The sequence below is a fragment of the Sinocyclocheilus rhinocerous genome, unplaced genomic scaffold (assembly GCF_001515625.1).
Source record: "Sinocyclocheilus rhinocerous isolate Xijiao unplaced genomic scaffold, SAMN03320098_v1.1 scaffold1038, whole genome shotgun sequence".
Taxonomy (NCBI): Eukaryota; Metazoa; Chordata; class Actinopteri; order Cypriniformes; family Cyprinidae; genus Sinocyclocheilus; species Sinocyclocheilus rhinocerous.
Genome location: NW_015632707.1, coordinates 498,622 through 512,408, shown reverse-complemented (window position 1 = coordinate 512,408; position 13,787 = coordinate 498,622). Strand labels below are relative to the sequence as shown.

The window sequence follows — 13,787 nt, the reverse complement described above, 5'->3', positions numbered from 1 at the left end:
ATTGCCCAGTTCATCTCTGCCATGCAATAATGGTTGAGTATGTGTGCATGCATGACCAGCCCATACGGTCGATGACTCATCGTGCAGATGAACTACCTGAAACAACAGCGTTGTGGACTTCATCCGCTGCACTGCATAGCTGCTGGGGTTCTGTTAGGCATGCAGAGAGGTGGATTCCGCCTAAAACGGAGCGTGCATGAGCGTTTCTGCGGCTGCGCGGATGTTCCCGAACAGCCGACCGTTAATGAGGATGACTCATCCCTAGAAACCCTACTGGATGGGTGCGGAGGTGATTCACCATGTGTCTGTGTGCTATCCAAGGATGCCCTTGAGTCCAAACCCCAGAAAAGTGTCACGTTGTGCATAGTTTGTGTTTCCACTGAGAGTTCGTAACGACAGAGGAGGTTTGAGGTCACAATCTGCTTGGGGCCCTTTTTGCCTTCATGTTTCATTAATTAGTAAGACTCTCTGATTACAGCCTTAGCTTTCATTTACGGCTATTTTGAGAATGACATATAGTTTATGCACCGCCCACCTTATGCCTTCCAACTGTGGAGACTGCAGCTTTGGGCTCGAGAAAAACATCATTTATTCTTTGTTAAATAGGTTTTATGGTGGCTTTTTTATGCGCTTTTTTTTTCTCGTAGCTGGTAGAACATGCTGCTAGCAATGCCGAGGTCACTGATTCATTTCACAGGAATTGATCAAATGCACAGCTTGAATGCAGTATTGAGAGAGTTGCTTTAGTTAAAATGCAAGTAAAAGATGTTGATGTTCTTTGTAGACATACTTTATCATTCCAGTCCATTCAATGAAACTAATGGTAGAGACTGATATATGCAGAATTTACAAATAATATAATACATACATACATGCAAAAATAAATAGAGTAATTAAAGACGCCAGATTCATATTTTTACTCTTAAATTAGTTTGAGCTTTTTAGCATGAATTGTATATCTATATATTTTTTTACTATCAATACTTTTAAGAGACTCAGAAAGCATAAGAAATTCAACCAAATGCCTTAAAATGTAATTTAGCATTACTGTTTTTGTGTGTTTGTGTATATAAAATGATATAATTTATCATATACTTTTTGGTTTCTGTTCAACAAACATAAATAGATATTCCCAGAAATTTTTGCAATGACTACAGTAAAATAAAAAAGGCCTGGCAAAACTAAATGGCAACTGTTTGTGCTGCAAAAAAAACAAACATTTTATTGACATTTTAAATGGATATGGGGAAAGGTAATATAAAATGTGATAAAAACATAGAATATATCCTCTTTACAGGACTTGTGAAGGTTTTTATACCAAACTGCATCAAAAAACTTCAGAAAGACAGCGTAACCCAGAAGATTAAAGAACAATGATGAAAGCGCCATATCAAAAATTGTATTCTTCTCTCTCTTCTGTTTTTGCTGCTGGTTGCACTTTGCAGTCCAAACCTTCTGCAAGTTCTGCTTAGTAAGACTTCACCGGCCTTCTTCTAATGAGCTGCAGTGGAACCAGCTCCAGCAAACCCAACGGTCCACCCTATCAAGAAGTAATCACGACTCTAATCAGCCATAAAGATGATGTCTCAGCAGACAACAGGTGCAATGTAGCTGATCAGTATTCCGGTGGGACGAGACTTCCTTCCCAGAGAGAATGCATGGTAAGCAGTTCACCATCAGACCTGATGTGAGCCCTGGAGTGATTACATTCAAATGTATTCAGAAAATCCACATGAGAAGGATGAACAGTGACTCAACGTCAATATACGCTGAAATTCGCAAAGAGTACATGGAGATTAAACCACAACACATGGCTTGTTTGCTTTATGCTTTTTAATAAGCTGAGACATTGATTAAAGTGCTCCATATCCGTTGATATGCAGTGAAATCACAAAGCAAATGCAAACAAATGTTCGCCATTCCTAATATATACGGTACATCCACGGACATACAGCTATTTAAAAAAAAAAAAAAAAATGGCATTAAGGCATGTTTTTGCTGCTTCTAGCATTTTACTTTAAGTCACTTTAGATAGAAGTCTAGTCTTATGTTAGGTCGCAACTACTAACTGTTTTTTATGTTTGCATTTATCCACATTAGTTTCAAATCAATAAATGTTTGTAACCTTATCATGTTTGTCTGTCAGATGTTTTAAAGATTAGCCCTACCAGGAGTGGGGTTTGAACCCACGAGGACATTTGTCCATTGGATCTTAAGTCCAACGCCTTAACCATTCAGCCACCCTGATCACGTGTTAGTGGTTTTATGCTAGAATTTATCAACATTTGTTATAAGCAAATCATTTAAGGTCTTTTAAAGATCAGCCCTACCAGGAGTGGGGTTCGGATGCACAAAGACATTTGTCAATTGAATCAACGCCTTAACCACTCGGCCATCCTGGTAACATGTTAGGTGGTTAATCCTGTTAAGCCCACCTATACAAGTCTGATGAGCATTTCAGTGTACCAGAATGCCACTATGACTGTTTAAATGTTTGCTTTTACTTGGAGCGGGGTTCAAACCCATGAGGACATTTGTCCATTGGATCTTAAGTCCAACGCCTTTACCGCTCAGCCACCCTGGTCACATGTTAGTGGTTTTATGCTAGAATTTATCAACATTTGTTATAAGCAAATCAATCTTTGTCATGATGTTAGTGGTTTTATGCTAGAATTTATCAACATTTGTTATAAGCAAATCATTTAAGGTCTTTTAAAGATCAGCCCTACCAGGAGTGGGGTTCGTATGCACAAAGACATTTGTCAATTGAATCAACGCCTTAACCACTCGGCCATCCTGGTAACATGTTAGGTGGTTAATCCTATCAAGCCCACCTATACAAGTCTGATGAGCATTTCAGTGTACCAGAATGCCACTATGACTGTTTAAATGTTAAATGTTTGCTTTTACCTGGAGCGGGGTTCAAACCCATGAGGACATTTGTCCATTGGATCTTAAGTCCAACGCCTTTACCGCTCAGCCACCCTGGTCACATGTTAGTGGTTTTATGCTAGAATTTATCAACATTTGTTATAAGCAAATCAATCTTTGTCATGTATGTCTTTTAGGTCTTTTAAAGATCAGTCCTACCAGGAGTGGGGTTCGGATGCACAAAGACATTTGTCAGTTGAATCAACGCCTTAACCACTCGGCCATCCTGGGGTGCGTTTCCCAAAAGCAACTATGGTCACAAGTTCCGTCGTTACCAATAGAGTTCAATGGGACTTACCACCATAGTTAGCTAAGGATGCTTTTGGGAAACACCTCCCTGGTCAGTAAGTTGTAATCCTATCAAGCCCACCTATACAAGTCTGATGAGCATTTCATTGTACCAGTAAACTGTTATGACTGTTTTTTTTTTTTTAGATGTTTGCTTTTACCAGGAGTTGGGTTCGAGCCCACAAGGGAGTTTGTCCATTGGATCTTAAGTCCAACACCTTTACCACCTGGTCACATGTTTGGTGGTTATTACTCGGATTTTAATGCTTGCATTTATTTGTCAACATTTGTTACAGGCAAATCATTAGTTTCAAACCAATAAATGTTTACAGTCTTCTCATGGTTGTCTGTCAGATGACTTAAGGATTACCAGGAGTGAGGTACGAGGACACGAACCAACGAGGACATTTGTCCATTGGATCTTAAGTCCAACGCCTTAACCACTCGGCCATCCTGGTAAAATGTTAGATGGTTATTACTGTGGTTAATCTGAGGAGCATTGTTCGAGCCCACAAGGGAGTTTGTCCATTGGATCTTAAGTCCAACACCTTTACCACCTGGTCACTTGTTTGGTGGTTATTACTCGGATTTTAATGCTTGCATTTATTTGTCAACATTTGTTACAGGCAAATAATTAGTTTCAAACCAATAAATGTTTGCAGCCTTCTCATGGTTGTCTGTCAGATGACTTAAGGATTACCAGGAGTGGGGTTTGAACCCACGAAGACATTTGTCCATTGGATCTTAAGTCCAACGCCATAACCACTCGGCCATCCTGGTAACATGTTAGGTGGTTATGACTGTGGTTAATCCTGTCAAGCCCACCTATACAAGTCTGATGAGCATTTCAGTGTACCAGAATGCCACTATGACTGTTTAAATGTTAGCTTTTACCTGGAGCGGGGTTCAAACCCATGAGGACATTTGCCCATTGGATCTTAAGTCCAACGCCTTTACCACTCAGCCACCCTGGTCACATGTTAGGTGGCTGTTTTGTCATGTATTTCTTGACACACTGCACGATTTTAGCAATCCTATAAGATCATTGCAGTTCACACTGTGATCACTGTGAAAAGCATAAAAATCAAAGTAATAAACAGCTATCATGTGACCAGGGTGGCCGAGTGGGTAAGGCGTTGAGCGCACCGTTTTACCTGCTCAGCCATCCTGGTCATGTTAGTAAGATGTAATCCTATCAAGCCCACCTATACAAGTCTGATGAACATTTCACTGTACAAGTACACCATTATGAAAGTTTTTTTTAAATGCTTACTTTTACCAGGAGTGGGGTTCGAACCCAGTCCAATGCCTTAACCGCTCGGCCATCCAGGTGACATGCATTAGTATGGTTTGGCATTTTGTCCTGCACATCTTATCAAATTCAACCATACAATACATGCATCCTCAAGTTGCTCTTTTAGATAGCTTAAATATTTGTCCCCTACCACTCCGCCATCCTGGTCACATACTCGCTCAGTTTGTCCTGCATATCCGATCAAACTCAACCATACATGAATGCCAGGGCTGGGCAAAAAAATGACGTTGATTCAATATCAATTCTCAAAAGTGGCGAATCGATCTTTTCCGGTATTTATTTCAGCAAACACTTAAAACAAGATCTGGGGCCGTATGTATAAAGCCACTCAAAGTAAAAGTTTAGTCTTAAGTGTGTCACAATTCTAAGAATGCCGTAATTTTACTCTTATTCCTAGACTTAAGAATAAGAGTAATTCATCACTTAAGTCAATTCTTAGCAGCGTTCTTGAGAGTAATTCTCAGAGGCTTGATAAATATGGGCCCTTAATAATGTGAATCTTATCATTAGTCTTCTCCACTAAATGTCACCCTCTTATTTACCTTGCGCAATGTTACAACGGAAAGCCTGTCATTCATTCAGTGCTTATCTTGGCAGAGATACTGTTAACAAGAACCAAGAACCAAGAACAAAGCAATATGCGTGATTTGCAATGCTCAGGTAAAATTCTATAGTAATAGGCCTACTACAAATCTGTGAAAGCATTCGACATCACGCGTAAAGGCGCCATGATTTCCGCTATGAATGAATGAATGGCGGATGGTGCAACGCACTGTTTTGTTTACTACACACTTACTAAAGCGCGGACGATGCTCGCGGTGTTTTCAGCCTCTGTCGTCTCACTATGATGATATGAATACACGAATATCATCCCCAGCTGCTCTGAGAGTCACTTCATTAGCATTTTACCGTTTAATTTGACAAACTACTTTCATATCACATACACAGCAGCTGCAAGTTCCTCACGGCAACCCTTCAAAATAAAAGTTTAGCTTAATATGAAAAAACTGTCAGAAATAGATTACTATTTAGCAGTCTTAAGACTTAATGTAACAACAATGCTACTACTACTACTACTACTAATAAATATGAATAAATCTTTATTTTTAAAGGAATAATCACATTTGTTTTCTTTTTCATTTTAACAGTAAACCTCTGTTGTGCAGCACTTTGTTTGCCAAAAAATAAAAGGGTTTAATTTTCATTTGATTAGGATAAATTAAATTAATGTTTTATGCCTTCATCTGATTACCAGAAAAATTAAGAAGAACATTTTATAGGGCCCTATTATTGTTTAAAAAAGGACCCTATACAAAAAAAGAATAGGTTGAAAATACAGGCCTGTGGCTCTTAATTTCTTTTTATTAATTCACCATTTGTAAACTGATGTTTACCGTTCATTTTTTTTTAGAAATATCAATAGCATTTGTATTAAAACTATATTCATTTAATGTAATAAAAAAATCGAGAATCGAACCAAGAAATCGAATCGAATCGAGAGCTTGCGAATCAAAATCAAATCGAATCGTAACATCTGAATCGATGCCCAGCCCTAATGAATACATCCTCAAGTTTCTCTTTTAGATGTACATTACAAGCTATTGGAATTGCTATTCATATGAACCATAAAGGCCTGGTGTATCAAATATGATATTCAACAAAAACACATGCACATTTTTATATTTTGTCTAAAGGTTTAATAATCCATTTCATTACAAAAAATTATTTTTTTTAGATTTTTCTGAGTGTTATTTCATATGTCAGGCTTTACAGGGTTAAGCACTCTGATGTCCTCTGGAGCTTGGAGCTTGGTCCTAACTGCTCTGCCCCATTCAAATGAGTGGAAAAGCCTTCATTTATATGTGTGGCTGCTTTTATTTCTCTTCACTGGCAGAAAAGTGTCTTTTGGTGGAAGCACTAATTGGCATGTGCGACTGTGGTTTTCCCTTTCCCTTTTTTTATGAATGGGAGTTCTGGATTCCCCTCTTGGGATTTCATAAATCTACTCCCATGTAGATGTATTGATCTCTGTGTGTTCTGTGTCTCTATTCCTCTGTCACTCTCCTCTTGCTCACATCCCTGCCTGGCAGCATAAATGATGTCCACGGCCTGCGTCTCTCTCCCGCCGTGGTACCATAGCAACTGGAGCGATAGGGGAACACTGTGTTCCTTCGATCTGCAAGTGGGTCATGGACAAAACGACACGTACCGAACCATATTGAGTGGCTAGTGCTCCACACGGCTTTGCCGGTGACCTATATCACACGTCCAAACAGGAATCCCCATCGGCTGCAATGTCGACTGAGAGGTTTAGCGCTCGGATGCAAGCGCACAGCATGACAGCAATCCTGTTGTGTAAGCACAAATGTCTCAAATTGTTATTTACAGCAATGCAACAAGCAATCTTCAGTCGATATCTCGCTGAAAAGAGGCTATTTGGAGCATGCGAGTCAAGTTTGAAGTTGAACGTGTGGAGATTATTTAAGTGGTGAACCCAAGATAACAAAAAAAAATCTAGATAGTCAGATGATACAAAAACACCTCTTTAAAGAAATACAAGAGGTGTATTGCAGGAGCTGCATAACAAACATCTTCAAAATGTTTCCACAGAAACTAATAATACTATATAGAGGGTCAGTAAATCATCACAAAATTACATTTTTGGGTGCATTATTCTTTAAGAAGTGTCAATGCAAATATGTAGGCATGTTGACAGTAACTCATCAACTAAAATGACAAAAAAAAGCATTTTGTCTTGCATATGACAATATGCAGTGGATTTCAGAGGGACACACGCCATAGAGAACTACTATTTCATTATGATCTCAGTGTGGTCGGACCAGTGCAGGCTAAACTACTACATCATACTTGGATGTTGTCTTCATGTTTTACAACTTCAACAAAAACAATGGAAACCATCCCAATTCAAGAAAATGTAAGAGTTATTTTCAACTTAATGTCCCTGAGGTTTTTATTTTTTGTGTTAAATATAACAGATTTCAACTTTTTTCTTTTTGTTATATAACATTTTTTCCATGCCTTCGTCGCTTTTATGGTTTCATTTATCCTAAAATATGAAAATATGATATACATTTTTTGATTATGGTAAACTAAAGAGTGAAACAAAAACAATGGAAACCATCCCAATTCAAGAAAATGTAAGAGTTATTTTCAAATTAATGTCCCTGAGGTTTTTATTTTTTGTGTTAAATATAACAGATTTCAACTTTTTTCTTTTTGTTATATAACATTTTTTCCATGCCTTCGTCGTTTTTGGTTTTATTGAGTTTTATGTAGCTTTTATGGTTTCATTTATCCTAAAATATGAAAATATGATATACATTTTTTGATTATGGTAATCTAAAGAGTGAAATAATTATGAACTTCTAAACTAAATTTCAATATTAAACAGTTTGAAAGTGATTTGCATACTTACATTTTCTCACAAAGTATGACTGTTCCCCAAAATTATGTAAAAAATACAAAATTCAAGATAATTTGTGTATTATTATTTTTAATTATGAAATAAAATAATAATTAAATATTTGTTCAACTATGTCAAGCCAACATACAAGGTTTGTCAAATAAGCTGTTTTTCTAGTTAAAAAATAGTTAAATAAAATTATTTGAATTCATTTTATAATTCTGCTTCAATTGAATAATTAATTAAATAAAATTATATAAATAATAATCAAATAATAATTGAAATGAAAAAAGTATATAAATGTGTGTATTTAGGATAGGCTACATAAAATGTTTAAAATCTAAATGAATAATAATAATAAAAATGAAAATAAAATTTCCACCACCATCATTTTCATCACAGGGTGAATGGTAAGTTCTAGTTGAGGAAACGTCTATGAATGAATGGAAAACCTGTTTACACTAAATACACTTAAACTAGCTGGTTGGCATGTCAGAGGTTTCCTAAAGCACTTTTCTAGGCAGATGAACTTCCTGTGGGCGGAGTCCGCTTCACATTAGGCCTACTTCACTGTTAAATCTCCTTGTATGTACCTTCCTGTTACCCGTACAGGTAACAAGCAAAAGAAACTTAGCTAAAAGACTGGATTTAACTTTGCATGTAAGTGTCCGCATTACCTCCTCTCCTAGGTTCACGAAACGGTCGTCCATAAAATGCATTGCTGTTCTGTTGTAAGTGATCCAAATAAAGTGCTTTTGCTTTCGCACTGAAACACACAGCGTCTCCCTGACATGCTGCTTCAACACTAACTGCGGTTACTGACACCATGCCTTCTTTCTTTGCGTGCACATTTGCGGCGGGATTATGCAAATATTTCCACATAGTGGGGTAGATATGTGGGGGCGTGTTAGAATGAGCCGTTTTAGGGGGGCGTGGCAGAGTCTTAACTTTGATAAAGAATATCTCTTTGGTTTTGAGACTTTAGTCTTTGCAACTTCAGGGATCTTATCTATGCACAATCAGCTTGTAACACTCCAAAGAGAAAGGAAAACTTGAAATCGCATCATATGACCCCTTTAATGTGGTTTGTTCGTGCTTTTAAAAGTTGCATATTTTAATTGTTTATTTCCTGTGCTGCAAACTTTACCATTATAAGTGTTTTACTGTAAACATGTTTCCTGTTTGTTTATGCACTCTGCTGTAATTGATAGCAGAGGGCCATAGATTTTATGCCCAAAATATCTTGCAGTGTTGCTTTAAAAATCAGTGAGATTGCTGAAATATGGAGGTTGGAGGAGATCTTTTTGGTACATTTATACTCATGTATATTTGGAGAGATCAGATGTGCACATGCTCATGCAGTATTGACATGGTTTCTCCAAATGTCTCCTGCAGTGTCTTTGTTGCTCTAGGCGTTTCATGCTGCGGCCTGGCACTTGTTTCCCCATAATCTGTAGTCAAGGACAAAATGAGAAAGCCATCTCTGTGCCCAGAGGCCAGTGCCATACAGGAAACACATCAGCAGCGTGCCACAGCGGGTTCCTGGCACAGCCATGCCTGTCATCCGCAGCAGTGCTTGAATGAGGCTGGAAGACTGTGACATACAGTCTGAGCATTTTGTAGACTGGGTTTTGCATAATTCAGAATGTAAGAATTGGTTTGCAGTTCATGAGTGTGAATTTAAATCAAACTGGCCACACCTAACAGGAAGTTGAACTTAAATGTGAACTGGAATGACAGCGTGAGGAATTTATTGCAATTCAAAGAAATTCAACACAGGTCATGCATTCTGGGAAATTACGTTTTTCCACCACAGTCGACAAAAATATATATAAATATTATATATTTATACTAAGTATAGTGTATACCAAAAAGTAAAAAAAGTAGTATTTATAGTAGTAAAATATATAGCCTTGGTCCACAAAAAATAAATACAATTATATATATATATATATATATATCTTGTTCTATTATTATTGTTCTCTGTCTATAAAAATTCAAACTTAAAGCTTTTTAAAACAAGCAATCATGCACAGTTCAAGCCAACATAAAAAGTTTGTTGAGATGTTTTACTAGTTAAAATGTACAGTTATAGAAATTATTTGAATTAATTTTACTGTAAAATTGAAATTTTAGTTCTGCATGTGCTATGTGAATTCAAATGCAAACTCAAATTCCGGAATTGAACTGGAAATTTAAAATGCATTCTCCATTCAGTTCTAAATAGTGCATGACCTTGTATTTAAAGCATTATATCTGGACTTCTGAGTCTCAAAACCATCTCAAAATGCAGAGAATATTAACAGCAATTGTCAGTGTTTTTGGTTTATTTATTGATAAAATTACCGTCCTGGTTTTACAAGGTCAAGACAGCATGAAATTAATATTGACTCTATTTATTTTCTTGTGTTTTAAAGCTTCTCTTTTGTGTACAGATCATAACATCACTGTTTGCCAAAGTCGGTAGATTTTATTAACTTCCTCCAGTCTTTAGAGACGATTTGATGCACAACCTAATTATGGTAAAACAATGGCGTCCTTATAAACAGGTAGGAGTGCCGGCACATCAGGCAACCTAGATAGATATTTAGGGGAGCTTTGTTTCTTGGCTTGCAGCCATATCTTGATGACATTGTAGCTCTGTCCTCCAAACAGTATGATGCAATGAAAGACAATCTTCCACACAGCAGTGAGCAGCCCTGCTTTACCTCGCTACCTCCATTATTCTCAGAGCGTCCTATGCAAGCGAGTCCCTGTGTTGTGCAGTTGTTCTCTAAATGCGTAGCACCAGAAGAATGCAATAAAATACAAGCGTGTTCACCTGGTGGAACATGCAGGCTCTGCAGGGCGTATAGCGGGTGCTGACGCTGCCAAGGTTGGCCACAGTAAAGACTGGCATCCATTTACATCATGCTTGAGTGAACGGATACTCAGATTACAGGAAATGCAAACACTGGCCTCCGGGCTGGCGCTTTCAGTCTGCTCGTCTTACATAACCACAAATTGCTGGACATTTACGAGCTGGAGGCTCCATTGTTTCAGCTCTATGTTCATATTTTAGGGTTGTAAACAGACACCGATTGGGGTGAGATTTCGATAACGTCAGGCTTTGTTTTACGGCGCTGGTATTTCCTCGTGAAGGGGAACTTCCTGAAATGTGCATTTTTTTGGTTGCACGGTTGCTCTTAACAGGACAAACCTAAAGCTGTGAACTATATTTTACTTTATTTTTTGATAATTCTATCTAACAACTATATTGTTCATTATCATGTCATGAAAAAAAAAAGTTTGTCAATGAACAATGTACTTTTTGCCACAACTTGTTTTATTATACCAAGTGTTTCTTTGCTGTTTTACGATTCATTTTTTGGCACACAGTTTTATTGCCGAGATTTACTGCCAAGTTCCTCATTTTAGTGTATGGGTAATTTCACTGATCAAAATAAAATAAAATAAAAAACATAACATAACATAACATAACATAACATATAACATAACATACCCATATAGCATTTTATGTCTTCTCTTTTTTGTGGTATTTAAAAACTGTTCAGCACCATTTCTTTTCGATTCAGTCATGTAAATAAAATAGTATTTATTCATAATTTTTTATTAATTTTATTAAAATTCATATTTAATCATATAAATTAAATATTTCATTTATATTATTAGTATAATTTTATACTTTATATTATATATAAATATATTTAATATATAAACAGAACATATTTTTCTATACATGCATGTATGTGTATTTTTATATACAAAAATATACACAGTACACACACATATATTATGTAAAAAAACCTGTTATTTTGGATGCGATTAATCGCGATTAATTGTTTGACGGTACTAATATATATATATATATATATATTGCCATTTACATATACATCACCATCTTTCATTATATAATATTAGATGTTTCACCAAGGAGCAATTTTTAAAATATTATTTTTAATTTATTTTTTGCAGGCTCTTAAAAGCATGAAATTGACTTTTATTTTTCCCTGTTCATTTGTTTCTCCTGTCTTTGACATCATATCTCAGTTAGTCACTAGTGAAGAATTGGGTCCTGTATGTGTGGTTGTGCTGCCCTCAGTCAATCAGCATTGCATTGACGTCATCTTGCGAATCTCTATGCATGCACACATTTCTCTTTGCATTTCTCTATTCCCATGACCAATGATAGCAAATTTTAAAATGCTTACTTCCAGGGGTCCTGCGCTTCCCGAGAGTATGCTAATCAATTGAACGGATTTGTCATTTTATACACTGCATTTAAAAAATGCGATTAAGATCCTTATTATTTCTGTGGCAGGTAAGTAATGATAAATATTGATATAAGCTAAATTACATAATCTCATGTTAAAAAAGCTATTCAATGTCATTGGCTACAGCCTTAGTCCGAGATGCCTGCATTAGTCACTTGCAAACAAGGATTAGGATAATCTCATCATCCACCTCATTTCATATTCGTTTATATTTCTGTATGCAACAGATGTGCCACTTATACAGTCGAACATCCCTCAACGTTGGTGAACTTCACTAATGCCTACAAACTGCTTATGAATGCTTAGCCAAGCAAATGGAATTGCAGATGTACTGAAGTCAATTAGGCATCAATAACCCCAGCTGAGACTGTTTACCTCGTTTGTGTTGCTGTGGAGAGAGCATTTTCTAGTCCGTTTGAAGTCTGCTCTCGACCACATCTGCAGCATACTGGCTGAGTCATACTGATACCTGTAGTTGTGTCAACAGCTCTGAAACCTACAGATTTCACGATTTCCTTTACATTTCTGAGTAAGTCAGCTTAGTCATTTCAATCGTACAGATAGGTGCAAATACAATGCACTAAGATGGCCATCTTTGTGTGTGTTTATGTGTGTGAGCATGAGAACAGGCACCCAGATGGCTCTTGCATTGCTCATGAGACTTAATTGAGTTCTCATGTTATGCTGCACTTAAGTGTGTTTCGATGTTTCTCTTAAGATCATTAGTAGAATTCATTAGTAACACTCAGGTCATGGCTTTGTTTCTCATAGAATGTATGAATTGTGATAACTATGAATATAAACAGTATGTTAAAAAGTTTAAGGTCGGTAAGACTTAGAGATTTAGTCTATTATATGTTTACAAGCGCTTAATTTATTTGATCAAAAATATAGTAAAATTAGTAATATTATCACAAATTAAAATAACTGTTTTCTATTTAAATATGTTTTAAAATGTAATTTATTCATGTGATGCAATGCTGAATTTTCAGCATCATTACTCCAGTCTTCAGTGTCAAATGATCCTCCAGAAATCATTCTAATGCGCTGATTTGCTGATTAAGAAACATTTATGATTATTATTAGTGCTTAAAACAGTTGTGCTGCTTCATATTTTTGTGAAAACATGATTTTGATTGTTTTGTAATTTTGCTTTAATTGTTATAATTTTCATTATAAATGTCTTTACTGTCACTTTTGATAAATCTAACGTATCCTAGCTGAATAAAAGGATGAATAATTATGGAATCATTTTTGTGTCTTTATTATTCAATCAAACATTCTATGTTTGAGAGTAAAACTAATTATTTTGTAATTAAAAACTAAAAGATTGCAAAAAAAAAGTCTTCTTAAGGCTCAAAAATAAAGAAACAAAAATGATTCCATAAATAATAAGGATGCATTTTTTTCAGGAAAAAAAATCCTTTTAACAGAAATGTACAATGAATTGGAAAAAATCCTTTTTTTTGGCCAAATTCATAATGTAAATATAGAACAAATCAGACAGTTGTTGATACAGAGTAAGATTATAGAGTCATACTATATATATATATAT

The 13,787-nt window shown here is 36.1% G+C and overlaps 2 long non-coding RNA genes and 2 other non-coding genes across 4 annotated transcripts in view; 1 reads left to right on the top strand and 3 right to left on the bottom strand.

Annotated features, from left to right (window-relative positions):
• LOC107742729 (uncharacterized) overlaps nt 1-2,235 on the top strand; it is a 22,382-nt gene extending 20,147 nt beyond the window's left edge. Inside the window, exons 3-4 of the long non-coding RNA XR_001640333.1 lie at nt 1,463-1,661; nt 2,158-2,235. This is a non-coding gene — a long non-coding RNA (uncharacterized LOC107742729). The remainder of the gene's footprint in view (nt 1-1,462; nt 1,662-2,157) is intronic.
• Nucleotides 2,166-2,248, bottom strand: trnal-uaa (transfer RNA leucine (anticodon UAA)). The gene has a single exon. It is a non-coding gene; the product is annotated as a tRNA-Leu (tRNA).
• A 1,668-nt stretch (nt 2,249-3,916) lies between these two features.
• On the bottom strand, nt 3,917-3,999 carry trnal-uaa (transfer RNA leucine (anticodon UAA)). Its single transcript has one exon. It is a non-coding gene; the product is annotated as a tRNA-Leu (tRNA).
• An 840-nt stretch (nt 4,000-4,839) lies between these two features.
• Nucleotides 4,840-13,787, bottom strand: part of LOC107742727 (uncharacterized) — a 23,493-nt gene continuing 14,545 nt past the window's right edge. Inside the window, exon 3 of the long non-coding RNA XR_001640331.1 lies at nt 4,840-4,956. This is a non-coding gene — a long non-coding RNA (uncharacterized LOC107742727). The remainder of the gene's footprint in view (nt 4,957-13,787) is intronic.